This window comes from Cryptomeria japonica, chromosome 10 (genome assembly GCF_030272615.1).
Source record: "Cryptomeria japonica chromosome 10, Sugi_1.0, whole genome shotgun sequence".
NCBI classification, from domain to species: domain Eukaryota; kingdom Viridiplantae; phylum Streptophyta; class Pinopsida; order Cupressales; family Cupressaceae; genus Cryptomeria; species Cryptomeria japonica.
The window spans coordinates 721,394,772-721,404,234 of NC_081414.1; positions in this window are offsets into that span (position 1 = coordinate 721,394,772).

Here is a 9,463-nt window from a genome sequence, read left to right on the forward strand (position 1 = left end):
AATGTAACTTAGAGTAATGGAATATATTCAGTTGTTGTTAAGGAAATTAAGTATGCTTGAAAAGATCTCATATGTTTATGATGCAATTCTAGTGTGTTAGAATATTAGATGTATGGATTGTATTTTAATGAAAAGCTTGAATGAAGATTATGAGTAGATCTTAATGGATGAATCTTTGCTTGTGATTTATATTTCCATCTTCTAAAAGAAGTTATCCTGATTAAGAATTATCTCGTTATTAAGATAATCAACTTATTGGATTAATTGTGTGAGTTAAGTGAATTGTGAAATTTAAGTAATCTCGTTGGGAAACTCTTTAGGTGTTAGTTGATGTCTTCGGCTATGTAATTCTGAATCTTTGATATCTTGTTGTATCTTAATGTGGTGTAACTTTTTAAAAAAAAAATTTATTGCACTCTATTCTTGTGTTTTGGCTTATCCCTTCGGGGTTTCTTGGCGGGGCATTACATTTGGTATTAGAGCCCATGTTGCTAACACTGGGATCTCTGGTGTCGCGTGTGCCCTCTATTGGTGTGAGGTGTATCGACCTTATGTGTATGCTTGTCCTCCTTTTGCATGTGAGTGTTTGAGCAGACCTTAACTTGTGTGTAACGTGTGTGTGTTCACACCTTGTTTTCACCTTCTTGATGTTGGTGTTTGAGTGTTTATATGTGCTTGGTATGCTTATTGATGTCTTGGTCTACGATTACTCATATTCTGAAAGAGAGTCGTATGTACCTTCCTTTTTGAGTGTTGTACTCTATAGACTAATCCATTTGGGTTGGTCAGTGCTTGTCTTGAATCTGAAAGTGCGAATTGTGTTTGTTTGAGATTATGATCTAGCTTAGTGTTGTCCACTTGAAGGACTAGTATGGAAATTATTGAATGCTTATTTTGTAGAAAATTAAATGATCATTACCATTCCTCTCTCTCTCTCTCTAGAAATTAAAATGATTAGGATATGTGTAATTAGCTTTGATTCGAGTTTTCTTGTTTGCGAGAGAGAAAAGGGTGTGACTCCTTGAACCCTGGTGTGAGCCTTATGACGCTTATGATTTTAGATTATTAAAGGGCTATGGGTTTAAAAAAAAAATTATTTTGGTTATTGGGAGAAAGTTGTATGTGTGCAATTAAAGTATTCTCCATGTGTTTTAGGAGTAACATAATTAAATTTTATCTTAAGTGAGGTGTATTAATATGCGAATAGTTGAATTATGTGAAACTGCTTGGTTTGTAGAAGAAGTATTAAAAGGAGCATGTTATTGTAGCTTCGAGAGAGTATTAATGTGTTCCCCGAAAGATTGTTTTATGTGTTTCATTAAACTAGTTGATTGAAGATTTATTTTAGCAAATGCTCCATTGAACTCGCTTTTGGGTATATGTAATTACCTTAATGTGTTTAGAAAGTGAGAATGAAAAGCTTGTTTGATGTGCATGCATTAATATGTTTTAATTGGGTGATAGCTCCTTGCTTACCTTTTTATTGTAATTTGATTTTAATGATAGGTTGCAAAATTATGACGTGTATGTATTGTATTAAGTATAAGAGAGTGTTCTCAAGAGGTCTGGTATTATTGAAAAGATTGCCTATCTTGATCTCTGTTTTGTTTGGAAAACTAGAACATTCTGTTGCAACCATAATTATTGGAAGTGTTTTGTTAGGCTAATTGTCATCCTTCTAAACGGTAGCGAAATGAAAACCGTGTAATTGAAATGATAGGCTTATAGTGAGAAATTTTATAATGTAGTGTGATCAGTTGATCTTGTGTCTTTGTAGGAAACAGTTTGATTATCAAACTCTCTTTCCCTTCTCTTTGCCTAATCATAATATTTTTTTAGAAGTGGTATTAAAGAATGCATTGATGTAAATAGAATGTTTGTAAAACATGTGAAATTGTATGTTTGTTTTGGGCTTCTTATGGAAAGATGAAAGTCTTAAGCTTTAGAAAAGAATTTGCATAGCTAGTAATTTAGTTACGAATGCTTAGTGAAATTTGATAAAGATATAGGAATGATGCTATTTCCTTATATAATTGTGAATTGTTAATAATTTTAGTACTTGTATCTAGAGTAAACTTTATTCAGTTATTCATGTGGAAAGCATAATTAAAATCTTCCTTGTATAGATGTTAGCGTACTGAAAAGTACTCCCCGTAAATGTGACTAAACCAGTACTGGTGTAATTGTGTGTATTGTAAGAAACCAGTGCTTATTATATGTGCCCATGGATTGGTGAAGTAATCAACCATGGAGGATATGTTGCTATGAGTATGGGAAACCATATTGTTTATGTGATGTTGCTTATTTGTTTCCCTACTGAGTACCAAATCTCAGGTTGTGGGTAACTCAGTATGTTAAGGGGTAGTATTCGAAGTAACCGTTCCTTGAATAGTATGGATTGGTGTACGAATAATGTCGGCGCGAAGCGACTTTAGCTTCTCTACTTCGAGGAATGATATAGTTGTACTATTAAACCGTATCAAAGGAGTACTCAATACTTTCCCTTTTGATGAATCTATTTTATAGGTTTATATGTGACAGCCTATTCCTCTCCTTTATTTGAGCATATGGATGGTGATTCTTGTGTATAGTGATGGTGTAATTTGGAGGATCTTTTGCCTTGTCTTCATGAAAGGTAGGTTTATTCACATGTGCTGCCAGTTAGTATGTGTTGGTGGGCATGTGGGTGGACCCTAGTCATGTATACCTCTGACTTACGACGAGTATCCTTCTAGATACGTCACTATGTGGGATGTGACCTGCGCGTGCTTTTTCCGTGAGGTTCACTACCATGCGGGATACGTCCATTGCGTGTTTTCTTCGCTTGGGGTATTGCCATGCCGCGTGACGACGTGATGCGGGGTGATGTCGAGGTGCACACCACCATGCCATGTGGGTAGTGTGACTATGTCGCACCACATGATGAGCTACTGCAATAGCTAGTCAGTTGTTCCTTCCTTCCTTGTTGGTGGCTAGATGCTAGTCACGTAGTGATGTTATGTGCAATTGTGATATTCTTTGTATTTCTTTGGGGACCAGCAATTTATTTTACTTTGACTTTGAAGGTTTAGCCACGATCTTGTGATCTTTTGCATTCTTGATTTGGTGTTGCAATTCCGGATTATTTTTCTTGCCTTACTGTTGGAATTGATGATTTATTATCTTTATTCATCTGTACTTTGGTGGCTAAACTGGTTTATCCTTATTGTTTTCGTATGCTGGTCTTGTGTTGAAATGTGAAATTCCTCTCCAAAGACGTATGATACGGATTTGGTAGAGTGTGTACGAGGAAGTGGTCGTAAGGAACCTTGAGGATGGGGGTATGTGAGGCTGTGATGCAGCTAGGATCCACTACCTACCTATGTGTGGTGACTATCTCTTGGAGGCTAACCACCTTGCTCAACAAGGGATATTCACAAAGGTCTTGTATGGAAGGTAGCACCGCTATGATGTGCCTAGCACCATCGAGCCTTGAGTGAGATATTGGATATTTATGATCATATTGTTGTTCTGAGATCAGGCATAGAGATGTTGATCATGCATGTTATCTTTGACCGAGCATTAGACATGCTCACATGTGGCCTTTTGAGTTATGTATTCCAGTTATGTGGATGATTATTATTTGTATCATGGAGTAAATTGTGTTAACTTGTCACTATGTTATGGGACATAGTCTTTGGAAAGGTTTTCTTATGCCTGGCAAGTGTAAACAATTGAGCTATTTACGTTACTCTTATTTCATGAAAGTTAATTTGGTTGTAGGAATTGATATTTAAGCTAGTTCTATGCGATAGAGTTTTACGAAAAAGATGTATTGGTAACAGAAATTGATCATGATGACATGTTTCTTGTCATTTTTGGTAGATGATTATGGTAATTGTTGTTTACCACTTTGTAATGCTTTAATTTGGTGTAATGAAAGGGAGAAAATTCTTGTTTCTTTGCTATGATTGTGGACAATTTCTAAAATGTTATAAGGAATGTATGGTTTTAGATGTATCTTGCCAATGGATAATGGCGTTTGTAAAGGATTTTGCAATAATATTTCATTTATTTATGGAAAGATTTCTATGGGCAATTTGATCTTTGTTGAATGAGTTTCAGGGCTGATGCATACGACATGTTCTCCATCTAGCCTTACGACTTCCAGGAGTAAGTCGGAACCTAGGGAGGGAGAATGTAGTACCCCTGCCCTAATCAATTTCTAATCTCAGTTTTATCTTAGTTAGTTTATCATAATATAATGATTATAGTCAGATGTGTTGATTTAGTGCATCGCTGTTGATGTGGTTTTCACACTAGTTGTATGCAAGTTGTTTAGTGTTCCTATTTTGTGGTATTAATATCGGGCTAACGCTTTCATTAAGTTTATATATGTATGCATGTATGACTCTTGGTTGCAGGAGATTTTAGGTACAACATCACATGAGTGCGAGGTTCGTCTTCACTTGGATTTGCAGGTTTGAGTGTACCTCTTTAATCCTTAGAGTTGGATTAGGTGGTCGTAGGACCCTAGTTGACCATAGTCGTGCTCAAGTGAGCATCGTCAGTCATCGTTGGTATTCCCTTTTTGTTTGGGTTTGCGAGTCGTTTGTCTGGTTGACTTTCTTGGTTTGTGTGCTTGGTGTGTATGGTTAAATTGATTAATTAGTCCTTAGTATTTAATTTGATTAAATATGCATTTGTGCATTAAAGATTAATGGACTAAATTAATCGGGATTTCGTTCTGCGATTATCGTTGATATTGGATTGCTCGTCTTAAATTGGAAGTAAGTTCAATTAAATGGTTGATTTTGAATATTAAATGCATTTTGTATATGTTGTTGAAAAAGAAAGATTTAAATTTAATTGCAATAAAATTAATTTAATCTTTTGGCATTTTTGAAATAGAAAGGTTAAATTTCAGTTGAGGGAGAAAATCAATTTTGAATTGAAAAGCAATTTAATTTGTTGATATAGTTGGAAAAGAATTATTTTTGAGAATTATTTTTAAATAAAAATTTTAATTCCAAAAAAATGAAATTTTGGTCAACTCTTCCTTATAACCTAGACTTTTGGAAAATTTTGGAGGATGGATTTTTTTGGAAAAATGTTTTGTTGGAAAAATATTTTTGGGATGAAATTTGGGGGTTTTGGAAGGAGAAGGATTTCTTGAGCTGCAGGTTGGGGCTCTTCATCAGATCCTTTCCATGAATGCTTACTGAGGTAGGATTCTGGTTATCAGTTAATTATTGTTTAAATTTAAAAAAAAATGGGCATTGGATGTTCTTCAAGCTGTTTGGTTTTAATTTCTCCATTGATTGCCTCAAGGTTATGAATCATTGTGGAATTAGTTGGTATTGGTTTATTGTTTGCATCCTTGCATGGAAAATGAGCTTTCTTATGCCCAAAAGAATTATCCTTTCAATTTTGAAAACCTCTCATATCTTGGAAATTTCTGTGTTGTTTTAAAAATAAAATAAAAAAAATTAAGTTCCATATGAATACCTTCAACTTCATGCTTTAGATCAGAGATATCTATTTGTGGTTGAATATATGGAAGTTAATAGATCTTATTTGGCAAATATGTTGTTGGTTTAAGAGAATCTGGGTTTTCTTTGAAATTGTAAATGGAGTATAAAAAAATAAATTTTAATTATTTTAGTCTCTGCTGAGACTGGAAACTATTGTTTTTTTTAACAGTGATTTAAAAAAAAAAAAAATTAAAATAAGAAAAAATGTATATTATATTTTTGGGAGCTGCGTATCCCATTGGGACAGCAGCGCACCCCAAGGGGTGTTGCGTGCTCCCCTTTGGGAACAGCAGCGCTCCCTTTGGGGAGAGCTGCGCTCCCTTTGGGGAGAGCTACGTGCTCCCTTGGGAAGCAACACTTCCCCTTTGGGGGCTGCGTGTGCTTTCCCATGGGGATGACGTGGGGTCCATGAGGAAACCCCCCCCCCCTTTTTTTTAATTTGTATTTTTTTTTAGTTAAAAAATAAATAAATTAATAAATAAATTTATTAGTTTAAAAGTCCTTTTTTTTATATAAAGTGATTAATCAATTATTAATTAATATTAATATATATTTATCAATGGGAATAAATGTATATATGCTGATGAATATTTAATTAGATTATTGTGTATGGTGAAAATGGATAATAATAATAACAATATTGAAAGGCTAAATGAATTCAACCACCAAACCCTAGCCTAACAATCAACAAAGATCCACCATAACATATGAAGATTACCTAAGACAATGCAAATCAAATGAAATCACAAAGATTATACCATCACATGTCCAATAGGGTTTTGATCTCCATTCTTCCTATCTCCATTGATCTTGCTTGATATATTTGCTCTCAGATTTTTATATGCACAAGAGCTCAACAAAGAACGGAATGTGGTTGCAAGTAGGATCATAGTGTAGTCAAAATGATCATTAGGACATTAAGTCATTAGAATGCTTGATTAGGGTTTGATAATGAAGAAAGCATCTCCTTAAATAGAAGACACAATATGAAATGGAGGGATAAGATTGAGAGGTGTAAAAAGGAGGTCGGCTAAGAATAGAGGGTAGGTAGAAGAAATAATAAAATAATGAGAGGGGTAGTTAGTGTATGAATTAAGAGATGAATGACATGTGTCATAGGTAGAAAAGGTTAATGAATTAATTAAATAAATAAAAATTTATTTAATTAATAGAAGAAGTGGGATCAATTAAATAAATAAGATATTTATTTAAGTTAGGAAAAGGATAATTTAAATAAATAAATGTATTTATTTAAATGAGAAATAAGGCTAGAAGAGGATAAATGAATTAATTAAATAAATAAAGATTTATTTAATTAATAGAAGAATTAAGCTTAGATAATTAAATAAATAAAATATTTATTTAATTAGACATGACAATTTTAGGTGTCTACATTTTGCCCCTCTTTGAGACAATGCGACTTGTCGCGTTGTTTCAAAGAAGATAAGATGAACTGATACAGAGTTGCCCCAAGATGGGAATGATATGCCCCCTCGAGAGATTGGATGAAAATGTCTGAAAAGATCGCAGACAATCTCTCGATAGGAAAGAAAGGCTAGAATGGACTGACTGGATAAAGTGACAAAGTCACAGGATAATGAAGACTGACTCAGAAAATGAAGGCGAGGGCTAGGGGTAGTCTATAAGATAGACCACGGGTAAAAGACATCCTCATTGTCATCTACACCTTCACGAGATCAAAGTGCAGAGCAAGAAAAAGAGTAGCAGCAGTCAGCAGCGATGGCTTTCGTACACAGATTCGACCGCGTTCGCCGATTTCAGAGACCAACAGAGGTAGGAGAGCCGATAAGTACCACCAAACCTCCTCGTACTTTGACGCTTTTGCTTTTGTCATTAATGCTTATCGAATAGAGCAATAAATGCGCCTAGGAATAGTGTACAAAAAAGTGCAAAAACGTGAAATCGCGTCTGCATCGGTGCCAGGCGCGTCTGTGTCGGTGCCAGGCACGTCTGTGTCTGGAATCGCATTTGTGCCAAATGCGGGCGCGTCTACGTCCTTCAGGGGCGTTTATGTTGCAAAGTCGCGTTTGTGAACAATTTAGGCATGTTTATGTCAAACAGGCGCGTCTGTGTTGTTTAGGCGTGCTTGTGCAGTCGATAGGCGCGTTTGTGAGTTAAAAACGCGTTTATGTCTGAAAATGCAAGGTTTGGTTTTCTAGGTCAAATCGGCAGTTCTGTGATGAACATACGCTGTCGATTGGATAAGCTGCTGAGAGGATACACTCAAGCAGGTCCTCTAGGAAGACTAGGATAGATCAAGGCACTTTGTGATGAACAGGGAGCACCAAGATAGAGTACTTTGTGATGAACAGGGAGTACCCAAAGTATGAGCAGCACTTTGTGATGAACAGGGAGTGCAAAATGTGAGTAACACTTTGTGATGAACAGGGAATGTCACACACGTAATACTTTGTGATGAACAGGGAGCACTACTAGGATAGATAGCAACACTTTGTGATGAACAGTGAGTGTCACTAGAATAGATAACCATATGCATTTAGATAAAAAGTAGCATTTTGTGATGAACAGTGAATGCCACCATGACTGACATGATTAATTTGTTTGACTGCAGGAGTATTTGCCTATGCTAGAGTCACGGGAGAGATTCTCATCCACATAGAGGTTGCGACCGAAGTTGTCTTTTCAGGATAGAGCTGCCATCGAGGAGATGGGTTTGAGACACGTATTGTATGTGCCTGAGTTTCGGGCAAACATGGGTTTGTTGACTGCGCTGGCCGAGAGATGGCATTCAGAGACATGCACATTTCATTTGCCGATGGGTGAGATGATAGTCACCCTTGAGGATGTTTACAGGATTCTGCACATACCAATCGATGGAGAGCTGATTCCATACGATCGCGATGGAGATAGAGAGGCTTTGAGACAGGTGTTTTAGGATCTCGGCCTAGAGATGAGAGCAGGACATGTGGCATGGGACACCATGACCGCGACAGGATTAGCCTTGCCAGCTGTGATTGGAGGAGCTATTAGTGGGTTCCTATGTCCGGACAGAGCGACACGGGGGTTGGCAGTGGGCTGGGGAGGAGCACTAGAGATATTGGTGATGCAGCACACCAGATATGCGTGGGGTCCATGTGTTTTGGCCCACCTATATTATGAGCTTCACCAGTTTGTCTACCATGGATCAGTGGGACTGGGTTGTGGAGTGACACTACTGCAAGTTTGGGCATACGAACATCTGCCTATCATGCGGCCGATACACTTCAGAGGGAGAGGTCATGGATGGAGTTTTGTTCATCTGTACGACATGATCACTTCACAGCCTCGGATTGGCAGGTTAGAGCATTGGCGGCAAGTGATAGATGACATTGACGTCGTCATCTGGAGGCCGTATCTGGGATGCGAGGAGTGGGAGGATGACGCAGTGGAGCTGCCTTACACCTTCCGGAGTAGGTATTTGATTGGGCGGATGCCCTATATACTGGAGAGGCAGCTGGTGGATAGAGTATGCAGGCAGTATGGCAGGATCCAGAGGATGCCACGAGGCTCGGGTATGTATGCCCGTATAGTTAGGGATCAGGTGTAGTTCGGGCCTTTATTGTCATATGATTAGGTAGTCACACAGCTGGTAGAGATGGTGCCCCTACCTTGGGATATGTGGCCAGAGATCGAGGATGCTGGGATGGATGCAGAGTATTCCACATATTGGGCAAAGCATCCGTTCCCACGGTTGACAGATCCAGGAGAGTTACTGGAGGGCGATGGAGGAGGCGATGATGATGAGGATGGTGGAGGTGATGGAGGCTGAGGCCAATGGAGATGGAGGGGAGTAGTTGGGGAGAGGAGGGTGGCACCTCGGAGAGAGGGTGGACAGGAGGGACAGGCCTAGATGGTGAGGGGTCGCGGTGGAGTGCCCCTGCAGGTACCAGCAGCACAGGGTCCTAGAGCACAGGGACAAAGACAGGGAC